Source organism: Erythrolamprus reginae, chromosome 1, assembly GCF_031021105.1.
Source record: "Erythrolamprus reginae isolate rEryReg1 chromosome 1, rEryReg1.hap1, whole genome shotgun sequence".
In the NCBI taxonomy this organism is placed as follows: Eukaryota; Metazoa; Chordata; class Lepidosauria; order Squamata; family Dipsadidae; genus Erythrolamprus; species Erythrolamprus reginae.
The window spans coordinates 26,966,100-26,991,951 of record NC_091950.1 but is presented as its reverse complement, the minus strand read 5'-3'; the positions used below and the strand labels follow the sequence as shown (position 1 = coordinate 26,991,951).

Below are 25,852 nucleotides of genomic sequence, written 5' to 3'. Positions count from 1 at the left end.
GATACTAACATCTTCTCAGTTCCTACCCAGGTTAAGATTCATCCTACATCCCCCACACCCACCAGTCTATCACGAGACCCAGTCCGGGGCAGGGATTACACCAACTTTCTCTTTTCTTCAGTTGTTGCAGAACAAAAGATGACCTTGGCTCCAAGAAAGGAATTTGTTGTGTCTAGTAACTTTCCCTCTCACTCGCTACCCCTCCCAAGGGCCCTAATGCTAAACTACTATGGCAGGCCAAAGTCTCTGAATCCACACAATGGCTTTGGACTGACACTGCCTCTCTCCTGATCCACCTGAGCTCAATGCTATTTATTCTGACTTCCGTAAATGACCCCAAAAATCCTTCCCATTACTGTTTTACTGGAGCTGCTAGGATTCATCGGGGACCTTCTGCAGAAACAGAAGAGCAACAGGCATTTTCCATAATTTAGCAGGAATATGGAATATTCTCAAACCACAACTCCCGGCCGCCCCAGGTGGTACCAAATACCTCTTGGCCACAACTGAGCATCAAAAGGCAGGTTAGGACTGGAAAGTCAACCATCTGGCTTTTTCCCACTTCTGGTTGCCCTGCCAAGCCCTTGAGCATCTGGCTAATTATCCAAGAGCTCCCAACCTCCCCACTCACCTGAAACACCAAAAAATGACAATCAGGACGTTTGAGAGATGCCAGTGGGGGGCACATGTTTTGGAGGTTGCACCACCAGAGAAAAGAGAACTTCAGGATCTAGAAACAAACCTTCCCAGAAGAAATTGTAGGTGGCTCCCAGATTCCTCCATCTTTCAGCTATTGTTGCTGTCCGAGTTGATGCCTCATCTCAAAGCATCAACAATGAACTATCTACCTACTTAGGTATAAACCAACTAATCCACCAGCAAAAAGGTCTCTGAGCGACCAATTGCCTGCTTTCTTTTCAATCTATTGCATATTGATTAGATTCCCAGATCACATTAAGCTATAGTTCAGAGGTCTTCAAACTTGGCAACTTTAAGACTTGTGGACTTCAACTCCCAGAATTCTCCAGCCAGCATAGCTGGCTGGAGAACTCTGGGAGTTGAAGTCCACAAGTCTTAAAGTTGCCAGGTTTGGGGACACCTGCTATAGATTATTCAATCTTGATTTAATGAATAAATCCAATTGTTTGGATTCATACAACAGGCTATAAACTTTCAAGCATGGTTTATAAATACACTGCTCAAAAAAATAAAGGGAACACTTACACAATACAATATAACTCCAAATAAATCAAACTTCTGTAAAATCAAACTGTCCACCTAGGAAGCAACACTGATTGACAATCAATTTCACATGCTGTTGTGCACATTCAACTTTGTACAGAACAAAGCATTCAATGATAATATTTCATTCATCCAGATCTAGGATGTGTTATTTGAGTGTTCCCTTTATTTTTGTGAGCAGTATACACTAACCAATGAATGACAGCCTTTTAGTTTAGAAAGTATTTACCGGTATTTTTTCCAAAACTCACATTTGTCATTTATTTTTTGAAAGGTTTTCCTTGGTTTTGCTATTGAATTTTATTTTATGAAGCAAAGTCACAAACGATTACAATCTATGTTTATGAACCTGCTTGTTTTTCAGATACTATCACCATCCTTAGAAACCAAAGAAATGGCACAATATACTCAGCAACTGATACACATAATAAATTAAATGCCTTAAAGTCAGTGGTGAAATCCATTTTTTTTTTACTACCGGTTCTGTGATGGCGCTTGGTGGGCGTGGTGAGGATTGGTGGGCATGGCAGGGGAAGGATATTGCAAAATCTCCATTCCCACCCCACTCTGGGGCCAGCCAAAGGTGGTATTTCCCGGTTCTCAAAATTTCTGCTACCGGTTCTCCAGAATCTATCAGAACCTGTTGGATTTCCTCCTGCCTTATGAACAAAATCAGCATATACTTTTGCTTGATATTTCTATCTATATTCTTAGCAAATACATGTCCCGTGGGAGCCTAATGGATCACAAAAACTATTATTAAAAAACCAACAGTCAAATTCATGCAAGACATACAAATCTAATCAGCTTGAGCAAGACAAGGATGTTTCGAGTCCTCTCTTAAGGACAACCTCCAATCTACTAACAGTTTGGTTTTTAAGAGGAACCACAACAGTAAAAAGCAGCATTTCTATTAGTAAAAGCACATCAGTGGCTCAGTTAAGGACCTAAGGATATAGGACAGACCATGGTCATCCTTTCTGCACCATTGAGGCTGCAGCTTCCAAGTGTTTCTTAGTCATTTTAGCTTGGGACTTTTGTGAGTGGCAGTGCCAGCATGCCAGGATGGTGCCTGGCTGGGGAAGGGCACTCTATTGCAGATAGACCCAAGAAACATGTAAGCGGGAGGGAGAAAGCACATTATTCTATATGGTCTAGCCTCTACAATCCTTCCCATTCACCTGCTGATGTTTCTTTGTCAAATTATAGATTACTATAGACACTTCCCCTTCTACTCATTAACAACTCTGCATAAACAACTACCTTTATTCAAATGCCAGATTTGTAAATAAATGCAGGTAGTTTAAAAGTCTCCTCTCTCCTTTGTTACTTTTTTATATTTTCTCCAGATTCCTAGCATTGTTGTTTTATCCAAGTTCAGAAAGTTTGGTCTCCCAAGAAAAGTTAATCGCTCATTTCTTACTTACCAACCCCCTTTTGTTAAAGGAGTCAAAGGCCCAATTTACAGAAGAGGAAAAAAGAGGAACAGGGAAAGGGAGGGGAGAAGCCGAGGGCATTCAAGGACCCCGTCAAAAGTCAAGCAGAGATATCAAAGAGCCTGGGTATTTTTTAAAAAGCAGCCTGGAAATTTTTATGTTTGCCAACGGGTAAACAGTTCCACCAGGTTTATCCTGTCCCACCAACTAAAAAATACACCTCTGGAAATGTAATGAGAACTCATTCTTCGCCAGAGGGATCAGAGAGATCATTCCCCCACCCACACACCCAGGATTCGAACTCCCTTCCCACCTGGAGCAGCAGGAAAAGCTGGAGGGCTTCTGCTGTGAGGCAGTCTTCTTCCTGGGCTGGGAGTCAGTCGTCCACCGTGCTCTTTCTTCCCTGCCTGGAAATCTTCTGGCAAAAGAGAAGAAAAAAAGAAGTGAAGTCAGAGGAGTCTGTTGGAAGGTGGAGAGGAGGAGGTGGAGATAGAGGAGGAGTCTTTAGTGGTTTGGGATTTGGAGCATCTTGTCAAGTGATGGCCAACCTTTTTGGGTGCCGAAAGAGCGTGTATATATGCTATTGTGCATGTGTGAGTGCCCACACTCATAATTCAATGGCTGGGGAGGGCAAAAACAGCTCCCCCTGCCCCCCGGAGACCCTCTGGAGGCTGGAAATGGTATGTTTCCCAACTTCTGGTGGGCCCAGTAGGGTGATGTTTCGCCCACCCCAAAGCCAGGGGGAGGTAAAAATGTCCTCCTTCATCCCCCTGGAAGCTTTCTGGATGCCAAAAACGCCATCCCAGAGCCTCTGTGCAAGCCAAAAATCAGCTGGCCAGCACACACATGCACGTTGGAGCTGAGCTAGGGCAACGGCTCGCATGCCAGCAGATATGGCTCCATGTGCCACCTGTGGCACCCGTACCATAGGTTCGCCATCACTGATCTAGTCTCTTTTTGAAAGCTGCTCAACAACTTCACCATAAGAGCCTGCTTCTGCCAACTGCTGACTGTAATTCACCAGTTCAAATCTCACCACCGGCTCAAGGTTGACTCAGCCTTCCATCCTTCCGAGGTGGGTAAAGTGAGGACCCAGGGAGTAGATTTTTTTTTGGACCGAACAATAGCACACAGCACAGAGCAGGAGATAGGGAGTGCAGATGACAAACCCTTAGGAGACACCATGGAAAAATATTTAACAGATTAAAAGAAAGTAGGAAAGAGATGGAGATAATGAGACAAACAGAAGTCTCCCAAAAGCTAAGACGAGGAAATATGACGAAGCGTATGTAGTGTTTGGCTTCATTGTGACTACGGTGGAAGACAAGGAAAGACCAGTATTTTTACTGTCTAAAAATGTTGGCAGCGGACACCATAAAGCCAAATAAATTAAGTCGTCACTTAAAACAGTGATTTTCAACCTTTTTTGAGCCACGGCACATTTTTTACATTTACAAAACCCTGGGGCACATTGAATGGGGTGGGGGGGTGGCTAAAAAAAGTTTGGACAAATTTTTTCTCTCTCTCTTCCTCCCTTTCGCTCTATTTCTCTCTCCCTCCCTCTTTCTCTCCCTTCTTCTTTTTTCTCTCTCTCTCCATCCTTTCTTTCTCTCTCTTCCTTCCTCTCTCTTTTGCTCTCTTTCTCCCTACATCCCTCTATGTCTTTCTCTCTCCCACCTTCCCTCTCTTTCTCTCTCTTTCTTTCTCTTGTTCTCTTTCTCTCTCTTGTTCTCTTTCTCTCTTGCTTTCTCTCTCTTGCTTTCTCTCTCTCTCTCTCTTGCTTTCTTTCTCTCTCTTTCTCTCTCTCTTGCTTTCTTTCTTTCTCTTTCTCTCTCTCTCTCTCTTTCTTTCTCTCTCTCTTGTTTTCTTTCTCTCTCTGAGCTTCGCGGCACACCTGACCATGTCTCGCGGCACACTAGTGTGCCACGGCACACTGGTTGAAAAACACTGACTTAAAACACATTACACCCCAATCATGCTGATAAGCCAACTTGAGTTTTTTCAGCGAAAATGTGCCGAATATTGCAAACAATCGGTCCAGCGGAGACTTTGGGGGCGCGCGAAATGTTTACTTCTTCTCCGGAGGGGTGGGGGGGCTAACAGAAAATAATTCAGAACCACTGATTTAAAAGGACACAAAGAAAAATGCCTCCCATCTTGACATTTTCATTCTAATAGCTCAGAGAAACTCACAGGTATTCCTGGCTGACTGTCCACACGGTTGAGTGTATGCAGATAGAACGATCATAGAGCAATATTATTATTATTATTATTATTATTATTATTATTATTATTATTATTATTATTATTATTATTATTATTATTAATTAGACTAGTATGCCGCCCTTCTCCGAAGACTCAGGGTGGCTTCGTACTGCTTTCCAGCACTTTCTAAGCCAGGGGTAGGCAAAGTTGGCTCTTCTATGACTTGTGGACTTCAACTCCCAGAATTCCTGACCCAATCATGCTAGCTCAGGAATTCTGGGAGTTGAAGTCCACATGTCATAAAAGAGCCAACTTTGCCTATCCTTGTTCTAAGCAGTTGACAGAGTCAACATATTGCCCCCAATAATCTGGGCCCTCATTTTACCAACCTGGGAAGAACGGAAGGCTGAATGAAGCTTGAGCCAGTCAGGATCGAACGCCTAACAGTAGGCAGAGTTAGCCTGATGTTTACCCATATAGAGTTAGTCCTCAACAAACAAGAGGATGCTTAGCAACCTTTCAAAGTTACAATGGAGTCAAGAAAGGTACTTCCAACCCAGATGGTGCCATTTTTTTTCAAGAAGCAAATTGATTTTCTTGTGTTTTTTAAAAAAGATGTTTTGGTTCTCATCTAAGAGGCTTCTTCAACTTCAACTGGACAGTGGGGAATGGAAAGATTTATATTCCTTGTAGACAGCTGTCCATTTGCACTGTTTTAGAGTCACAGAGGTCACTTGGAGGCTTATCTATGACCTCAGGGTCACCTGAGTAATGCAAATGGGTGCGGAGCCTTCTTGGTAATTTTGAAAGGATTCTCTTGTAGACTGGAAATAGATTATGTCATATCTCTCCGCCTCTTTTGAGAGGAGGGCTATTCAGTTTTGACATAAATGGCCTCTTTGACCGCTCTTTCAAACAGGTTCTTGGATGAGAAGCAAAATGTCTTCAAAAAACAAAACAAAACCAAGGAAGCCCAGTTGCCTCCTGAAAAAAGCACTTTTGGAACAACATGACCTGGGTGACATTTACAACCCAGATTTAAAGTTCTAATTTAATGACTGGATTCTCCCCTCCTCCACAGTCATGTATTTGCATTAGCGATGTTTGGTAACCAACAACATTTATGACCATTTGCTGTACCCCACAATTTATGATAGTTTGGCGCCCATTGCAGACAATGCTTTCATTTGTTCACATGTTCACTTAACCATATAATCAGCAACAACTAAAATCTGCAAGGAATACTTTAATTTTTATTTTTATTATTATTATTATTTTATTATTAATTTGTTGTTGTTATTATTATTATTATTATTTTATTCACAAAAAACAGTAATACACATCAAATGAGATTGATATGCTGGATTTCGTATCACAATATCACAATAGGACTTATTGTTGTTATTGTTATTGTTGTTCTTATTCTTGTTATTGTTGTTCTTATTATTATTCTGATTTATAAGCCGTCCAATTCCTTCCAGACTCTGAGGAGTGTACAACAATTTAAAACGGTATAAAAAACAACTTAAAACCCCTAAAAAACAATCATTCATATCCTCTTGGCTGGGGCTGGTATGGCTTTACTGTTGTTAACATTTTATGTGTTAACAACAGTCCCCCCCAAAGGTCATACAATCGGCCATGGTCACGTGATGGCCGCTTAACAACTGGCATGATTTATGACCATAATTCTGGGCTCAATTACAGGTATAAGTTAAAGATGAGTTGTATATGGAAGGTCTATATAATTCTCAGGGCATCTGCAGTGTTCAACTCCCCTGTTTTCTTCAGCCCCAAATGGCGAAGAGTTTTAACAATTCCCTCCCGTTCACCCCAAGGCAAATTCAAGATTCATTCCATGGACCAAGTATACTTCCACCTGCCAATTTCTGTCCCCATGGAAATGGGAAATCTTCCAATGTGATACAGCATCAGGTTGCTGGCGCTGAAGGAGACCAGATGCTACCACCCACCAGTCCCACCACGTATCTCCTAAGCCACCGCCACCGCTCAAAGAACAGGAAGGAACAGAAACTATGAAAACTAGAGAGTTCACATCTCTAAAGACCTAAAGACTGGACAATTGGATAAAGCCTCTATGTTGGTTGAGGCAGGCAGGATTCCCTTGAGTACCATTTGTTGGGGGTCAAGGGAAAGGGAGGGTCTTGCCTTCTCTTTCTGCTCAAGATCCGCATGGACGTGGGCCACTGTGGGACACAGAATGCTGGACTCGATGGGCTTTGGCCTGATTCAGCATGGCTCTTCTTATGTTCTTATACCAGAATCTAAATGTCTACCTCATTTAATAACTTGCAAAAGTCTGTTAACGAAGCTTTACCAAAATTGTATATCAATTAACTAGAATTAAATTAATATAATTAAATTAGGTCACATTTCCTATCTGGTCTATCTGATAAGACTGACAGTAGACAATTACACTTTAGCTTGGTATAGTGTGAATAATTTACAGATCTTGCACCAAAAGCTATTCCAGAAAACTGAACCTGACCCTCCACGTGCTCAACCTTCCATTTTGTCCTTCTTCATTTTAAGGGATCAGAAGATCCCCAATTTCTTACTTTAAAAAAAAAAGGCCTAATATGGAATTAACCCTCACTGGCTGGCAAAGAAGTTTAAAAGGCTTATTATATCAGATATTGTATTTGTCCTTGTACCAGAAAAGGCTTCATGGAGCATAGCTGGTGGAAAGGAAGTAGAACTACCATGCTAAAAAATAATGTTACCCTACTGAGATAAACATTATTATTCCTTCTCTCTGCCGATTGCTTAGCAACACTGCACTGTGCTACGGGCTGTATCTCCAAACACGGCTGTCTGGCTGAGAATTAATCCATGCACTTTCATCAGCCCTTTTCTAACAGAAATCTCAGGGAGGCCCAACAGGATACATCTGTCTACCCTACAAGGCTTTGCCATTCATACTCACACATTTTCAGCTCAGCCTGTCAACTCAATTTTCCTGGAGCCAGAGAGTAACGTCAGGGTTGTGTTTGACCTTGAGGGTTTGGGGTAGGCGTGGCTAGGGTGGATGTGGCCAGCTTGACGGCACTCGTGTTGGGGCGCCTGTGGACTCTGCCAGCAAAAAAGGGCTCCAGAGCTATGTTTTCAACCACAACAGCCTCCTGCAGTCCTTGGCCAGCAAAAATGGAGGTTTGGGGGGGGGCGCTCGCAGCCCTCTTGGGCCCCATTATCTGCCGTGATGACCTCCTTCACCCAAAATCTCAAGAATGTGACACATGTTCACATGAGAAAAGCGGGGAGGTGTTTTCAGCCTGCTCAAGCAGCACGCAAGGCAATCAACCAAACAACCAATGGTACATGGAAGAACTTCACTTCATTTATCCCCTTTGCTCCACATGTTAGTGCTCAAAATCTGAAGCTGGCTGGAATCACGCCATATATTTTGCCTGAAATAAGCCCAATTGTCCTGTTCACATCACATCACACTGTGACACAAAGAAACCACATTCTAGCTTAATAGTACTTATATACTGCTCCACAGACTTTGCACTCTGCACTTCTATAACTGTCTGGTTTGGTTCTGCAATCCAACAAGACAGAATCAGAATTCGGAGGATAATCATAACTGCAGAAAAAACAATTACTGTCAATCTGCCTTCCCTTGAGGACCTGTATACTGCACGAGTCAAAAAGAGGGTCATGAAAATATTTATGACCCCTCCCAGACTGGACATAAATTGTTTCAACTCCTATCCTCAAAACATCAGTACAGTATAGAGCACTGAACACCAAGATAACTAGACACAAGAACAGTTTTTCCCTGAACACCAGTAATGCAGCCTTCACTAAGGCTGCATTACTATTACAGTGATCCCTCGATGTTCGCGATCTCGATCTTCGCGAAATGCTATATCGCGATTTTCCCCACGATGACGTCACTCTCTTCCTTCCTCTTGCTCTCGAGAGGCGGGCGGGCGGGGTGAACGGGCGAGCGGCAAACGGCGGGCGGGCGGGTGAACGGGCGAGCGGCAAACAGCGGGTGGGCGGGTGAACGGGCGAGCGGCAAACGGCGGGCGGTGTGAACGGGCGAGCAGCAAACGGCGGGCGGGCGGGTGAATGGGCGAGCGGCAAACAGCGGGTGGGGCGGGTGGCAAACGGCAGGCGGGTGAACGGGGCGAGCGGCAAATGGCGGGCGGGCATCAGCAAGGAGCCGAGGTGGCGGGGAAGACCCAGGGAAGGTTCCTTCGGCCGCCCAGCAGCTGATCTGCTCGGTAGCGCAGCAGCAGCGAGGAGCCGAAGATCGGGGTTTCCCAGCCGCCCACGCAAAGGGGAAACCCCGATCTTTGGCTCCTCGCTGCTGCTGCGCTACCGAGCAGATCAGCTGCTGGGCGGCCGAAGGAACCTTCCCTGGGTCTTCCCCGCCGCCCACACGCAAACCCCACCATCTGCGCATGCGCGGCCATGAAAAAAAGGGTGCGCATGCGCAGATGGTGTTTTTACTTCCGGAACCCTACATCGCGAAAAATCGATTATCGCGAGGGGTCCTGGAACGGAACCCTCGCGATAATGGAGGGATCACTGTACTACTAGTTTTTCTCATCATTCCTATCACCCATCTCCTCCCACTTATGATTTTATGACTAACTTGTTGCTTGTATCCTAACGATTTATATTGATATTATTTCCTGATTGCTTATTTGAACCCTATGACAATCATTAAGTGTTGTACCTTATGATTCTAGAGAAATGTATATTTTATTTTATGAACACTGAGAGCATATGCACCAATCACACTTGTCCAATAAAGAATTCTATTCTATTCTATTCTATTCTATTCGAGTCGAGTCGAGTCTATTTAAAGCCCTCTGTGAGCTGTTTACAATGTCAGCCTATTGCCCCCAACAATCTGGCTCCTCATTTTATCAACCTTGGAAGGATGGAATCCTGAGCAATCTTGAGCTGGTCAGGATCAAACTCCCAGCCCTGGGGAGAGTTAACCTGAAGTATTGCATTCTATCCACTGGATGTAATGTAAGGGTATAGTTTTTGAAAGACAACGGCTGGATTCCCACTACACTGAGGCACGAACTACCCAATCAACCATGTATAAATCTCATGTTTTGGTGACCTTGTCTTAATCGGATGCCCCGGGAAATGATTTGTTTTATTCATAAACTGTGTAATTAGAAAAGGCTTTGGGAGGCTTAGAGATACAATAGAAGCATGGTTAATTTTAAAGGCTTATGTAAGATTAAAGCATGAAAGGTCTAGATTGGATAAGAATGTTTTGAATTGCTTCCTAAACTGTCCTAAAGTGGGAACTTGCGTCAATTCCACTGTCAGTATGTTCCTTAATATGGGACTAGAGCCAAATCAAACAGAATTAGCTGTTAATTTTATTTATTGCAATATCCACGAAGGCGCCCTACTGATGTCTTTAGAGTTGAGGGCCAGACTGAAGGGTGATCCTGAGACTAGCGTAGGCCTAACCCACATATAACTTTCTATACTGTTGTCAATGCCTTACAGACAATTCTTTGGGTTGCAAGAACTTGGGAAATGCTTTAATGAGGTGGAGACAGGGCTGCATTCATGCACCTTCTTGTCTCAAGGGTGCTCTTTTAGAACTGAAATCGAATCAGAATAGAGCTAGAAGGGACCTTGGAGGTTTTCTAGTCCAGCCCCCTGCTCAAGCAGGAGACCCACAGCCCATAAAATCATCTGCTACAACGTCTTTCCTGTCAACAACTACTTCAGCTTCAACACACGAGCACACGATAGATACAAACTTAAAGTAAACCGCTCCAAACTCGACTGCAGTAAATACGACTTTAGTAACCGAGTAGTTAATGCATGACACTCCCTATCTGACTCTGTAGTACCATCATATAACCCCCAAAACTTTACCCTTAGACTACCCACTGTTGACCTCACCTGATTCCTAAGAGGTCAGTAAGGGGCGTACATAAGTGCACCAGAGTGCCTTCCGTCTCCTGTCCTAATGTTTCTCTCTTACCAGTATCATGTATATAAACATTGTTATATCTTTGTATATTGCCAATATATAATTGACTAAACAAACAACCAAATAATTTTTTTTTATTCATTCTACTGCTCACCTACAGATGCTGCTCAAAACAATAAAGGAAACACTTAAACAACACAATATAACTCCAAGTAAATCAAATTTCTGTGAAATTAAATTGTCCACTTAGGAAGCAACACTGATTGACAATCAATTTCACATGCTGTTGTGCACATTCAACTTTGGACAGAACAAAGTATTCAATGAGAATATTTCATTCATTCAGATCTAGGATGTGTTATTTGAGTGTTGCCTTTATTTTTTTGAGCAGTGTATTTATTCCCTACTCTTTGGGGGGGGGGGGGAATTGACAAAACTAATAATTTGACAAAACTAATAAATAAATAAATAAATAAATAAAATTTTTTAAAAAAGGTGCTTCCCTAATATTGTACAGTAAGGAAGGTCTTTCAGAAGGAAACAGCTGATACTTCTAAGGCTGAAAACTGAACTACAGAAATGGCTTTAGGGAAGGAACTGGCAGTTAGCAAAACATGATTTAATCCTAGAAAAAGAACATTAAAAAGGAACATAATATGACTCCACCTTAACTCTCTTGTGTAGGAAGAGGAGGAGGGAGGGAGGGAAAATGCAGTTATTTTTTCAAGGTCATTTTTATAATTTTCTATCCTCCCAAACCTTTTCATTGTGACCTATGGAGTTTTCTGCAACTGTACTGAATTTGTGAGACTTGTCGTTTTGAGGCCTCCCACAAAAATGAATTTTACTCTCTCAGTAAGGCTCTAAATCCACTCAAATCCCACCCTTGCTCTGAGGATTTTGCTATGATCCCATTCACTTCACTCTTTGACCCAAAAAATGTTTGGTTAATGCTGTTAAAAACTGCAAGATATACTGTATTAGATACTCGGTACTTTGTACTAATTGTGTTACTATAATTCTGGAAAATATTCCTTAAATCTCCAAAGAGCTGCAACTTTTTCCACACAGGATACAAGCAATGTTTATATCATGTGGTCTGTGGTTTAAGCTATCCAGCAGAATCTTAGCTTCTTTTGTCATTTTTTTCTCTGAAAACTAAATCCCAGATTGTTTTTAAAAAATACTACTGAGATAATAAACCAGTTTGGAGCTCCAGAACATGTCTTGACCTGAATACTATCCAGTGCTGTTTATTTTTTGGCATTTCAAGTTAAATGTGATGCCTAGTTCTGATTTTTCCACATCTCTATGATAACCCTGAGAAGCAGAATCTGAATATTCCTATTAGACGGCTGGAGAATTCTGGGAGTTGAAGTCCACAAGTCTTAAAGTTGCCAAGCTTGAAGTTTTGGGAGTGTTTGGTAGTGCAGAAATTCTGGAAAGAGGTGCAAGATGAAATTAATAGGATGTTAAATATAAAATGGGTGATTACAAAGGAGATGACAGTATTAGTAATAATTAAAGAAGCAGCTATAGAAACTGCCCAAGCGGTAATAATCTTAGGTTGGAAGGATGCAACAAAATGGACAATACAAAATTGGTACCGGTACACAGTGGAACCCATTCAGTTTGAAATTATGGACACAAAGATGAATATGATTAATGAAAATAAAGTGAAAAAACTAATGGGATGATAGGACAGGGTTAAGAGGTTTTATGGTTAGTAGAATTTAAGACCCAGTTATAAAGAATAAACTGGAATAACTCTATAATTTGTAAACATGGTGATGTTCTTGGTTTAAAATAATATAAATCAGTACACTCTCATTTCGGTGGAGGGGTCTGAATGAGTGATGTTGGGTGGTGGGAGTACGCATCACTGTGCACTGTCTTTTGTGTAATGTGTATCTGTTGTTATTATTATTGAAAATTAATAACATTTTTTTAAAAAGTTGCCAAGTTTGAAGATTTCTGCATTAGAGATTGTGAGTGCAGGTTGCAACAGAGTGGGAGAGGGGAGAGGAGACAGAAGGGGAGGAGAGAGAAAGGGTTCTCCAGCAGCAAAGAATGATGTACAAAGGGCACCTCTGACCATGTGGATACTAGAGAGAGAGGGAAGGAGGGAGAGGAGGAGGAAGAGAGAGAGAGAGACAGACCACTGGGATCTAAAATTACAGTATAAGATGCATAGAGCTGCTAGAGCTTGCCAGTTCTTTTTGCAAAAATTAATCACTAGCAAATCCCTTGCCAAAGGCAGCCTTTAACAGACATGAAATGTAACACCCACACCTACTTGGCTCAAGGACCACCTCAGACTGATATTTCCAGTCTAAAAATAAATAAATAAAGACAGAAGCAAGGATTTACTCCTGCTTTGCCATACCAGGCCAACACACTCTCTGTCTGCCTGCATCAATTTCTGTCAGACCGCAACAGTCCGAATAAGAACTCTACTCCCAACATCTTTGGTTACTAGAATGGTTCAGAGCCTTGTATCAGTTTGCAGAATGACAAATCTATTACTACAGCAAATTTAGTTCAGTGGCTGTACACGTGGGTTGTTGTGGGAGCTTGGGGGGCCTTTGTACAACTCTAGCTTCATGCTTCAGTCCAGAGGGCCAGAAAATGTTCTTTATTGAAGACAGGAGGGGGAAACCTGATAGTCAGGGCAGGCAACACTAAGACACAGATAATTTTAGGATTTCTCAAACTTGGCAATTTTAAAATGCATGGACTTCCAACTCTCAGAATACCCCAGCTAGCATGGCTGCCTGGGGAATTCTGGGAGTTGAAGTCCAGAGGTCTTAAAGGAGCCAAAGGTTAAAGGTTGGGAAACCCTATTTTAGTGTCTCCTTTTAAAGCCCATTCTTGCCCCTACATGTTTGCAATTACAATCTGCGTTTTACCTAGAACAGGGATGGATTACATGTCACCCCTTGTAGTTTTCCACAATAGTGGTGAAATTTTCCACAATAAACTGTTTCAACTCCTTCCCTCAAAATGACGCTGCAGAGCACTGCACACCAAGACAACTAGACACAGGAACAGTTTTTCCCCGAATGCCATCACTCTGCTAAACAAATAATTCCCTCACCACTGTCAAACTATTCACTAAGGCTGCATTATTAATACTATTAGTTTTCTCATCATTGCTATAACCCTTCCCCTCCCACTTATGACTGTAATTTATATTAATATTGTTTCCTGATTGCTTATTTGTACCCTATGACAATCATTAAGTGTTGTACCTCATGATTCTTGACGAATGTCCCTTGTCTTTTTATGTACACTGACAGCATATGGACCGAAGACAATCACACTTGGCAATAAAGAATTCTATTCTATTCTACTGTCAATAGTGACAAAGCTCCAAAGAATGCCAAAGTATGCGAATTCTATGTGGTTTTGATGAGTTTAATGTATGTGTTCTGAGACCCAGTTTGGTGTGATGTAGAAACCAATGGACTGTGAATTTTAGTCTCGCTTTGGGTGCAAAAGTGACCGTTGCGCAGTGAAGGGCTACCAAAATTTTTACTACCACATTGTGTGCGTGGCTTATGCAGGGCGCCCTGCATTTTCTTTCAACTTTCAGTGCAAATTGGGTGCTGCCCCACTGAGTTCCCCCCTGTCCAGGCAGCAGCCCACCCCTGCCCTTGGGTTACCTTGGGCCAGTCACTTCCTCTCAACCCCAGGAATGACAACCCATTTCTGAAGAGCCTTGCCAAGAAAAATGCAGGAACTTGCCTTGGCAGACTTGGGCACGGCTGTATGGAAAAAATTAATAACGTACATGTTAAGGAAGGAGAAAAAATATCTGCACTTTGCCAAAAGGTGAGGGGGAGAAGCCTGGCTTCTCTGTAATGATATTATTACGTCATGCTCAATTTCCTGCAAACTTTGGAACAGTTTAAAAAAAAACAGGGAAAAAATATTCTGGATTCTAAACAGCTGCTTGTCCCTGTTCAGGTGCTTTTACAGTTCTTGTTCAGTGACGGAAATCCTGTTTCGCTTGCCAAAAGTGTCGCAATCCATCTCACGTTAACCGTTGCAGGAATGGGACATGGCTGGTCTAGTGAAGAGAAGAACCAGGGGAGACATGACGGCAGTGTTCAAATATTAGACCCCAGCTTCTGCCCAATGAATGCACTCGATGTGATAGTATGCATGTGACTGTTTGATTTTAAGTGTTTAGTTTTTAAGATAATTTTTAAATTAACTATTCTATTAACTGGGTTAGAAATGTTTTATTTATTTATTTATTTATTCATTTATTAATTGGACTTATATATTGTATCTTTTTAATCAAAACGTTGTAAGCCGCCCCAAGTCCACAGAGAGTGGTGGCGTGTAAGTCCGATAGATAGATAGATAGAGAGAGAGAGAGAGAGAGAGAGAGAGAGAGAGAGAGAGAGAGAGAGAGAGAGAGAGAGATAGTTTAGATAGATTAGATAGATAGATAGATAGATAGATAGATAGATAGATAGATAGATAGATAGATTAGATAGATAGATAGATGATAGATAGACAGACAGATAGATTAGATAGAAGATTAGATAGATAGATAGATAGATAGATAGATAGATAGATAGATAGATAGATAGATAGATAGATAGATAGATGCTACAGTGATGGAAGCTGACCAAAGAGAGATTCAACCTGGATCAGAGGTTGCCAACGGAGAGGGGCAGCATATAAGTCCAATTAATTAATAAATAATAATAATAAATAACCTTGGCAACTTTAAGCCTGGTGGACTGGGAGCTGAAGTCCACCAGGCTTAAGGTTGCCAAGGTTGAAGAAGACCCCTGGACTAGATGATCTACAACAGTGATGGCAAACCTTTTTTGGTTTGTATCCCAAAAGTGGGGATTGCTGGAGGGGGATTCATGCGTCCACATGCCCACACCCATAATTCCACGTGGAGGCCAGAAATGACCTTTCATGTTGGGAAATGGGCTGTTTCTGGCCTCTGGAGGACTTCCAGGATGGTGGGGAAGCCCATTTTCACCCTACCCAGGCTCCTAGAAAGACTCTGGAGCTTGGGGAAAGCAAAAAAAATGGGCCTTCCCCACCGCCTCCAGAGCTAGAAACAGTTTGTTTCCCGACTCCCAGTGGGACCAGAAGGCCTGAAAATCAGCTGGCCGGCAGGCACACATATGCACTGAGTTCACACTTGTGGCGTGCATGCCATAGTTTCACCATCACAGATCTACAAGAACCCGTCCAACTCTGTTAATCCAGTTCATTTAGTTGCATGGTTCTGTATTCAGCTGTAGCAGTCGCCCCCTTGAGGAACATCAGTTCATACTGCTGGAAATTTCTTTAAAAACAGACAAAACTTCTCCAGTTTGGTGCTCTCCTGCCGAGAGGTATACTGGTAGTCCTCCACTTACAACAGCTCATTTAGTGATCGCTCAAAGTCACAACATCACTAAAAAAAAAAGTGACTTATCACCGTTTTACACACAACCGTTGTAGCATCCCCAGGCTCACATGATATACCTTTGGCTGCTTGACAACCACTCTCAAAAGTCTGTAGAGATTCTCAGTCATCCAGGTCATAGTTGTCCCAAAGGTGCTTTTTCAGGAGGCAAACTGGCATTTCGTGGGGGGGGTTTCTCTGAAGACGTTTTGCTCCTCATCGAAGAAGATACAGTGGTACCTCATGATACGAACCCCTCATCATACGAACTTTTTGAGATACGAACCCAGGGTTCGGAATTTTTTTGCCTCTTCTTACAAACTTTTTTCACCTTACAAACCTGCCAAGCCGCCACTGAGATTTCCCGCCTCTGGACTTTCGTTGCAAGCCACGCGCAGGTTTTTGTGATCCTGGGATCCCCTGAGGCTCCCCTCCATGGGAAACCCTACCTCCTGACTTCCGCGTTTTTGCAATGCTGTAGGGAAATCCCAGGAGGGGAATCACAGGATCGCAAAAACGGGCGCTCTGCTGGGCAGAGTAGGGGGGACAAAATAAGGAGGGAAAGACTCATGGAGTTCAAGGGAGAAGAAAGGTGTGGGGGAGATGAGGAGAGAGAGGTGGGCAAAAACGGAAGGGAAAGGCTTAATATTTTGGATTCTCCTAATGGGCTTGCACGCATTATTGGCTTTTCCATTGATTCCTATGGGAAACATTGTTTCATCTTACGAACTTTTCACCTTACGAACCTCGTCCTGGAACCAATTAAGTTCGTAAGATGAGGTATTACTGTACTTCAGCTCCGACAGGATATTATTTATTTATTTATTGGATTTATATGCCGCCACTCTCCAAAGACTCAGAGTGGATAGTGGGGAATGGAAGGATTTATACGCCTTGCCGACAGCTTCATTGTTTAGGAAGTGTAAATCCTTCCATTCCCCATTATTCTGTCAGAGCCGAAGAAGCTTCTTGGATGAGGAGCAAAACGTCTTCAAAGAATAGTTATGAGTGCGCCAACACTGGAAGTTTTAAGATGTTAGATTTTGTCTGAAATGGTGTGGGGCAGTGATGGCGAACCTTTTTTCCCTCAGGTGCCGAAAAAACATGCGCATGCGCTATTGCGCACGCACGAGTGCCCACACTCATAATTCAATGGCTGGGGAGGGTGAAAACAGCTTCCCCATCCCCCGGAGGCCTCTAGAGGCCAGGAACGGCCTGTTTCCCAACTTCTGGTGGGCCCAGTAAGCTTGTGTTTTGCCCTCCTCAGGCTCCAAAGGCTTCCCTGGAGCCGAGGGAGAATAAACGCCCCCCATCCCTCCCAGAGGCCCTATGGAAGCCAAAAACACCCTCCTAGAGCCTGTGTGCGAGCCAAAAAGAAGCTGGCTGGCACACACATGCACGTTGGAGCTGAGCTAGGGCAACAGCTTGCGTGCCAGCAGGTATGGCTCTGCGTGGCACCTGTGGCACCTATGCCATAGGTTCGCCATCACTGGTGTAGGGTATCCTGCCTAAGCAGGGGGCTGGACTAGAAGACCTTCCAACTCTGTTATTCTATTCTAAAAACAAGAACCTCCAATTGCCTCCTGAAAAAGCACCTTTGGGACAACCATGACCTGGATGACTGAAAATCTCTACAGACGTTTAGCTATTCAATTTGGGATGAGCACCCTTTGAATAGCGTAGGAGTAGGAATGGATTTTCAGAGGGGGGAAAAACTGCAGATGACAGCAACCAGGAGCACTGCTTAGGCTGACCCTGAGGACACAGATAAACCTCCAAGTGCTTCAAGGCCACTCAAGAGCAGCAAAAAGAAGCTGCTCTGAAAAACTAGCGAATCAGTTCTCAACAAATGAACCATCAAACATGTGGTTCAAAACAAAAACATCACCGCTTACGTCAAACTACCTTCCCAAGCTGAAGGAAATCAGCAACTGGCAGATAACCTGAATGTATTCTATTGCAAGTTTGAAAGGAAAATACAGCCACCTATCTCTACAACCTCCATCCCAGACACACCAAGAACAACCAAACATCCTACAATTGACCCCATCCCATTGGGTTTATAACCCCTGGTGATCAGGAAAAAGGAAGCGCAAGATCTATTTCACAGACAGAAGCCAGGAAAAGCACCAGATCCAGACAAGGTAACTCCTTCTTGCTTAAAAGTCCACGCTGAGCAATTGACCCCCATCTTCACCCAAATCTTCACCAAATGCCATGTTCCTTCTTGTTTTCCTATTTCAAATGCTCCACTATCATCCCAGTGCTGAAGAAGCCTCCATAAAGGAACTGAATGATTACAGATCAGTTGCACTAACAGCTGTAGTTATGAAAATCTTTGAAAGGCTGGTGAAAACCATCATGGATACACTGTTAGAACCCCTGCAATTTGCATACCGAGCAAATAGATCCACAGGCAATAGATCCACAGGCAATGGCTCTGCACTACATCCTACAACACTTTGAATCTCCAAAGACCTATGCAAGGATCCCTCTTTGTAGACTTTAATTCAGCATTCAATACCATCATACCAGCCTGCCACCAGAGGTTGTGAACGCCCCATCACTTGACACATTCAAAAGAAAATTGGACTGCCATCTGGTTTGGGTGATATAGGGTTTCCTACTTGAGCAGGGGGTTGGACTTGATGACCTGCAAGGTCCCTTTCCCCTTATTTGACCCCCATGACAATCATTAAGTGTTATACCACATGATTCTTGACAAATGTATATTTTATTTTATGTACGCTGAGAGCACATGCACCAAGACAAATTCCTTGTGTGTCCAATCACACTTGGCCAATAAAAATTCTATTCTATTCTATTCAACTCTAAAAATAAATAAAATAAATAAATAAATACCGGACATTCTTCTATCTAAACTAAATCAGCGAGCAGTAACTGAACACGCTTGCAAGTGGATCACAAGCTTCCTGACAAACAGGATTCAGCAGGTAAAGCTAGGCAAAATCACATCAGATACCTGTACAATTAACACAGGAGACCTCTAGGGCTGTGTGCTGTCATTACTTCTCTTTTCTCTATATACCAATGACTGCATCTCAAATGATCCATCTGTTAAACTACTGAAGTTTGCAGGTGATACAACAGTGATTGGTCTCATTTGAGACAACGATGAAACCACATACAGACTGGAGGTTGAACAAGTAGCCTCGTGATGTGACCGGAACCATCTGGAACTGAACACATTCAAAATCGTAGAAATGGTGGTAGAGGGTAATCAGAACTGCAGAAAAAACAATTACAATGTTCCCTCGATTTTCGCGTGTTCGAACTTCGCGGAAAGTCTATACCACAGTTTTTCAAAAATATTAATTAAAAAATACTTTGCGGGTTTTTTCCCTATACCACGGTTTTTCCCACCCGATGACATCATATGTCATTGCCAAACTCGTCTGCCTTTAATAAATATTTTTTTAAATAAACTTTAATAAATAAACATGGTGAGTAATAATCTGAATGGTTGCTAAGGGAATGGAAAATTGCAATTTAGGGGTTTAAAGTGTTAAGGGAAGGCTTGTGATACTGTTCATAGCCAACAATAGTGTATTTACTTCCGCATCTCTACTTCGTGGAAATTCAACTTTCGCGGGCAGTCTCAGAACGCATCCCCCGCGAAAAGCGAGGGAACACTGTACTGCCAACCTGCCTTCCATTGAGGACCTGTACACTGCACAAGTCAAAAAGAGGGCTGTGAAATTATTTACTGACCCCTCGCATCCTGGACATAAATTATTTCAGCTCCTACCCTCTAAATGACCCTATAGAGCACTACACACCAAGACAACTAGACAAAATAACTTTTTTTTCCTGAATGCCATCACTCTGCTAAACCAATAATCCCCTCACCACTGTCAAACTTTTCACTAAGACTGCATTACTTTTACTATCTGTCTTCTCATAGTTCCTATCACTCATCTCCTCCCACTTAGGACTGCTGGACTGTAACTTTTTGCTTGTATCCTTATGATTTACATTGATACCGATTGTTTCCTGATTGCTTATTTGCATCCTATGACCATCATTAGATGTTGTACCTTATGATTCTTGACAAATATATCTTTTATTTTATGCACACTGAGAGCATATGCACCAAAGACAAATTCCTTGTGTGTCCAATCACACTTGGCCAATAAAAAATTCTATTCTATTCTAAAAGGATGCAAAATTATCTGCAAGGAATATAAATCCTTCTATTCATCATGATCCTGTCAGAGCTAAAGAAAAATCTTCAAAGGAAAAAACAAGAAAGCCTTCAAAGGAAAAACAAGAAAGTCCAGTTGCCTCCTGAAAAAAAAAAGCATCTTTTGTGTGTCAATCAAATTTCTACAACCTGGCTAAGAATCATGGGAGTTGGAAGCTTACACATCAGGAGAAGACCAGGTTGAGAAAGTCAAGAGTAGAAAGAGTGGCTGAACTAAAGCTCCAACTTAATTCATAACATATAAGCCTTGATGGCAGGGTGACTGCTTTCCAAAGTCTACCCGCTAGGAGACTAGTGGGGCTTCCTTGGCCACTTGCATTGACCACTGTGAAAAGAGATGGACCCAAGATCCAATCCCGCACTGCTTACCTTCTTCATGATCATCTTTAAGAAAGGCTGGAAGAAGGTGGCCATAGCAGGGAGGGGACAAGGAACTGCAGCCACCTACCCTCTGAAGCTACAGAAACGGAAACACACACACACACTCTTAAAGTGTCCACGCTAGCAAGGAAATCGTACCAGCCTCACTATCAGAACTCCCAGGCGTCAGATGTAGAGGAAGCCCCAGGGAGATAATAATAATAAATAAATATTGTTCTATTGTCCAAATTTACCTGCACCTACTTGCTTTTGTTTATATTAATACCATGCCTATTATCTTGCACACATTTTGACAAATAAAATAAATAAAATAATAATAAAATAAAAACCCCAAAACTACTGTCGACCTCACCCCAAACCTAAGAGGTTTGTAAGGGGCATGCATAAGCACACCACTGTGCTTACTGTCCAAATTTATCTGTACCTACTTTACTTTTGTTTATGTTTCTATCTATACCTAGAATAGAATAGAATAGAATAAAATTCTTTATTGGCCAAGTGTGATTGGACACACAAGGAATTTGTCTTTGGTGCATATGCTCCCAATGTACATAAAAGAAAAGATACATTTGTCAAGAATCATGTGGTACAACCCTTAATGATTGTCATGAGGGTCAAATATCCAATGAAGAAACAAACAATCAATCAATCAATCAAACACCACTGAGCTTACTGTCCAAATTTACCTGTACCTATTTTGCTTTTGTTTATGTTTCTACCTATATCCATTATCTTGCACCCATTTCGACAAGTAAGCCAACAAATAAAATAATAATAAAATAAAAACCCCACAAGCTTTTACCTCAGACTGTCTAGTTGACCTCAGCCCATTCCTAACAGGTCTGTCAGGGGCGCGCATAAGCGCACCACCATGCCACCATACCTATCCTACTGTCCAAATTTACCTGTGCCTACTTTGCTTTTATGTTTACAGCATACCTATTATCTTGTAGACGTAAATAAATAAATAAAGTAATAATAATAATAAAATAACAACCCCAAAAGCTTTTACCTCAGACTGTCTACAGTTGACTTTACCCCATTCCTAACAGGTCTGTCAGGGACGCGCATAACCGCACCACCGTGCCTACCGTCCAAATTTACCTGTACCTACTTCGCTTTTATGTTTATAGCGTGCCTATTACCTTGTAGACGTAAATAAATAAAATAAAAACGTAACCAAAAAAAATCCCCACTCCCGCGAGCAGAGGCCGGAGAGAAGAAAGGGCGCAATTCCTCCGCGAGCCTCAAGGAAGCGCGTGCAAAATCCAGATCCGCGTTCTCCCGGGAGAGGAATTTTATTGAGGGGGGAGAAGCTCGGCTTGCCGCCTGCCTTTGCCTGCATTCCGGGTCTTCTCCGAAGGTCATTGGCATCGCCGGAGGAAGAAAGGCAAGCAGGCGTACCACCATCACCACAGCCTTAACTGCCCCCCCTCCCTTTTTCCCCCCTCCCTCAACCCAGCGTCTCCTTCGCCCGTTCCATATGGTTGTGTGTGTGTGTCTCCACGCGGGTTTTCATTCGCACCCCGATTGCAATCCCGGTTCCGCTCGCGGTGCGCGCAACGCCCGTTTTCCCCAAAACCCACTCCCCCCACCAACACGAAACACGGGTTTCCCACCACCACTTCCTTTCCCTCCACCCCGCGTTTTGCCACTTGCCTCAGTCACAACGTGCGAAGGGGGCCTAAGGGGGGGGGGATTCCCGCACGAGAAGAGGGATGGCTTCCCCTCGCCTTTGCTTACGGTGAGAAGGGGGCGCTTCGCCCGGATCTAGCGGGATGCGCGTTGGGGAGGGGGATGCGCCGGCCCAGTTGCTACGGGTTCCGCGTGTCCGGGTTGCGCGCCTTCTTCGCTAAGGCTTCCCACGCGCTCCGCCGCTTTCCACGTGGACCAGCCGACGCCTCTCTCCGGATGGATCAGGCAAGGATCGCCGCCGTCGCAACTGTCCGCAGCCTAACCTCCGCTTGCCCACGTCTTGCTTCTGTTGCTGCTCTTCCACTCGCTTGGCGACCGGGGATCGCCACTTGGCCAGCGCGGGTGGTAGTGGAGGTGGGGGGAGAACGATTCGATATTCCGGCCCGTCATTGGCTTACGCAAGGCGGGCGGGAACGCGCGAGAGGCGGCGATCGCGGGCGATCTCTCACACTCAGCTCCTCTGCCTGGCGCAACCGGGAGGATTGCAGGGCTCGAATGGAGCCGCGGCGCGAAGACGCCGTTCGTGCCGGTGGCGAGGAGGCCTCTGAGCCTATGCAGAGCGCCCTCGCTCCGAAGCCCTTTGCTAGATCGCATCCTTTTCAGAAAACCGGGTCGGCCCAGTCCGAAGTCAAGGGAACGAGCGGTGGATCTGTTCTCACGCATCCGGCCGTGTTTTCAAAATGTTGAGACGCACAAACAAACACACACACACACACACACACACACCATTAAGAACATTTGTAAAAAAAACTCCACACAACGGCGCCACAGGCGGGTGTCCGGATTTGGCGGGGAAATATGGCGGCGCGCGCGAAGCTGTTCCTCTCAGCCTTAAGAAATATCCGCTGTGGGACGAAGTGATGGAGCATTATCCGTTTTGTCAATGAAAATTAACCCTTCACTTTAAAAAAAAGTGGGGGGTGGCTAGTGGAGCTGGAGAAAAGTTTTAATAATTCTTGCAAGTCGCTGCGTTTTGTGTTGGAACTTGTGGTTTGCCTTCGCGAGTCTGCGGAGAGGGGCGGCATACAAATCTAAATAATAAATAAATAAATAAAATGAAATAATGCAGGGGTCCCCAAACTTGGCAACTTTTAAGACCACAAGTCTTAAAATTGCCAGGTTTGAAGACCTGATATAATGGGTCCTTTTTTTCTGTATCAGAAAACAATGAGGGAGGACACAGAAGGGAAATGACGACGGACATGATCGAAACATTTAAATATGTTGAAGGGTTAAATAAGGTTCAGGAGGGAAGTGTTTTTAGAAGGAAAGTGAACACAAGAACAAGGGGGCACAATCTGAGGTTAGTTGGGGGGGGGGAGATCAGATGCAACGTTAGAAAATATTTGACTGAAAGTAGTAGATGCTTGGAACAAACTTCCAGCAGACGTGGTTGGTAAATCCACAGCAACTGAATTTAAACGTGCCTGGGATAAACATATCCATCCTAAGATAAAATACAGGAAATAGTATAAGGGCAGACTAGATGGACCCTGAGGTCTTTTTCTGCCGTCAATCTTCTATGTTTCTATGAGGAATTAAAGTATGTTTACAGACCATGCTTGCTGGGTTTGTACACTAAAACACAATTGCCTGATGTACTTTTGCTTGCCTTTGTGCAGTGTGAACTCAGCCATGGTGGTTTTCTCAACAAACCACAATTAAAACCAGCCATGATCTGACATGTGAGCCAAGTCAGCAAGGGATTTCTTTGAAGTTGTTTGTTGTTTGTTTATTGGATTTATATGCCGACTCTGAGGACTCCTGGCAGTTCACAGCATATAAAAGATCAAAAAATACTGTTCTGTCTGATGCTAGCCGCTAATCTAAAATCCCCAGTTATATTAAAAGTCAGGCATTCCCACTCAGACAACAAACATACATAGCATCCCTAAGCTAGAATCTAATAGCCCCAAGCCTAGAAATGCTTAATAACAGGAGGATTTTGTACAAAATTTCAAACATCACCCAGGAGAAAGAATTGGAATTTTTGGAGTGTTCAAGCAAAAAAGGACTTCCACAGAAATTTCTTCTACCAAAGTTCACCCTGGAGAGACTCCAGAACTTTCTCCATCAGGGAAAGTTTTTTAATCCTCTTATTTTGCCACCTCACCATCACTGGGAGGTGTGTGTATATGTTTGTGTGTATCTGCTGACAATCACTGGGAAGCAGGAACAGTTACACTGAATACGTTATGATTGGTTATCACCTACATTATGGCTGCTTATCGCCACACGCCAAAGCTTCTTGCCCAATTCAAATCTTGCAGCAGAACTCCCTCTTTTCAAAACAAATAAGAGCTGATGCAATATCCTCTTCCTTAACAGCTCTGCCCTCTAGAATCCAGCCAGGGATAGGACTGAGCCTGCACACACACCCCAATAGTGAGGATATATTGGAATGTACTAAATAGACTTTATCTAGAGTTGATTATTTGTAGCTCCGGAAAGGGTCTTGGTGTTCCCTGAACTTGACTGTTTGCTTGCCAACGTTTCATAACCCAGCCAGGCAATATCAGTAAGATTCTATTTACTTCCAAAGAAAGGCAGATTATGAGGTGTGTAGAACGAGTTACTTAATCACCTTTTTGGGGGACGGGCTGACGAGTAGAGCACACTTTTTCATGTGATGTTTGTCCATCCCGTTTGAAGACATCTAACAGGTTGTGGGCTGTCCGCAGGTGGCTGGTAAGACCTATACGGGCACAAAATATTCTGCCACATGTTGGGAAGGCGTGTGTGGGCACCATTGTCACAACATTTGCAGCTTTGGCTTTGCAGAATGCTCACTTCTGCTATGATAGTTTATTTATTATTATTTATTAATCGGATTTGTATGCCACTCCTCTCTGAAGACTCTGGGCGGCTCACAAGATATCAAACAATATACAATGTACATATCTAAAAATTCCAATTAATATCACTAAAAACCTTTTAAAACTCTCATAACATTTAAAGTTATTCATTCCCATTCACACAGCAAGATATACTATACTTGACGGCCAGGGGATTAGGGTCTAATGGCTCCAAACCTGGCGGCACAGATAGGTTTTTAGACTCCTATGGAAGGCAGGGTGGGGGCAGTGCAAATCTCTGGGGGGAGCTCTCTGTGTCAAGAAAGAGAAATTCCTATTGTTAAAAGTTGCTGAGTGAAGGCCTCATTGTTTGTTGACCAAATCAATCAGCCCAATAGATAAGTAATTGCTGTTTGCTCAATTTCAGATATTCTCTTTTTTTGTTAAGCTGCTCTTTCTTGCATCTCTGACTGAAAGTTTCAAGGGGACCAGGAGTGAAAT

General features: G+C 43.2%; 1 protein-coding gene across 3 annotated transcripts in view; it reads right to left on the bottom strand.

The window, feature by feature from the left end:
* The window catches only part of LOC139165028 (excitatory amino acid transporter 1-like), a 53,807-nt gene extending 30,798 nt beyond the window's left edge, over positions 1–23,009 (bottom strand). Inside the window, exons 1-2 of one of the 3 annotated variants that reach the window (XM_070747897.1) lie at positions 22,605–23,009; positions 2,992–3,096 (exon numbers count right to left, since the gene is read on the bottom strand). The gene's annotated coding sequence lies outside the window, so the exon portion shown is untranslated. The other 2 variants (XM_070747906.1, XM_070747917.1) reach the window with 2 other exon arrangements.
* Between the last annotated feature and the right edge of the window lie 2,843 nt (positions 23,010–25,852).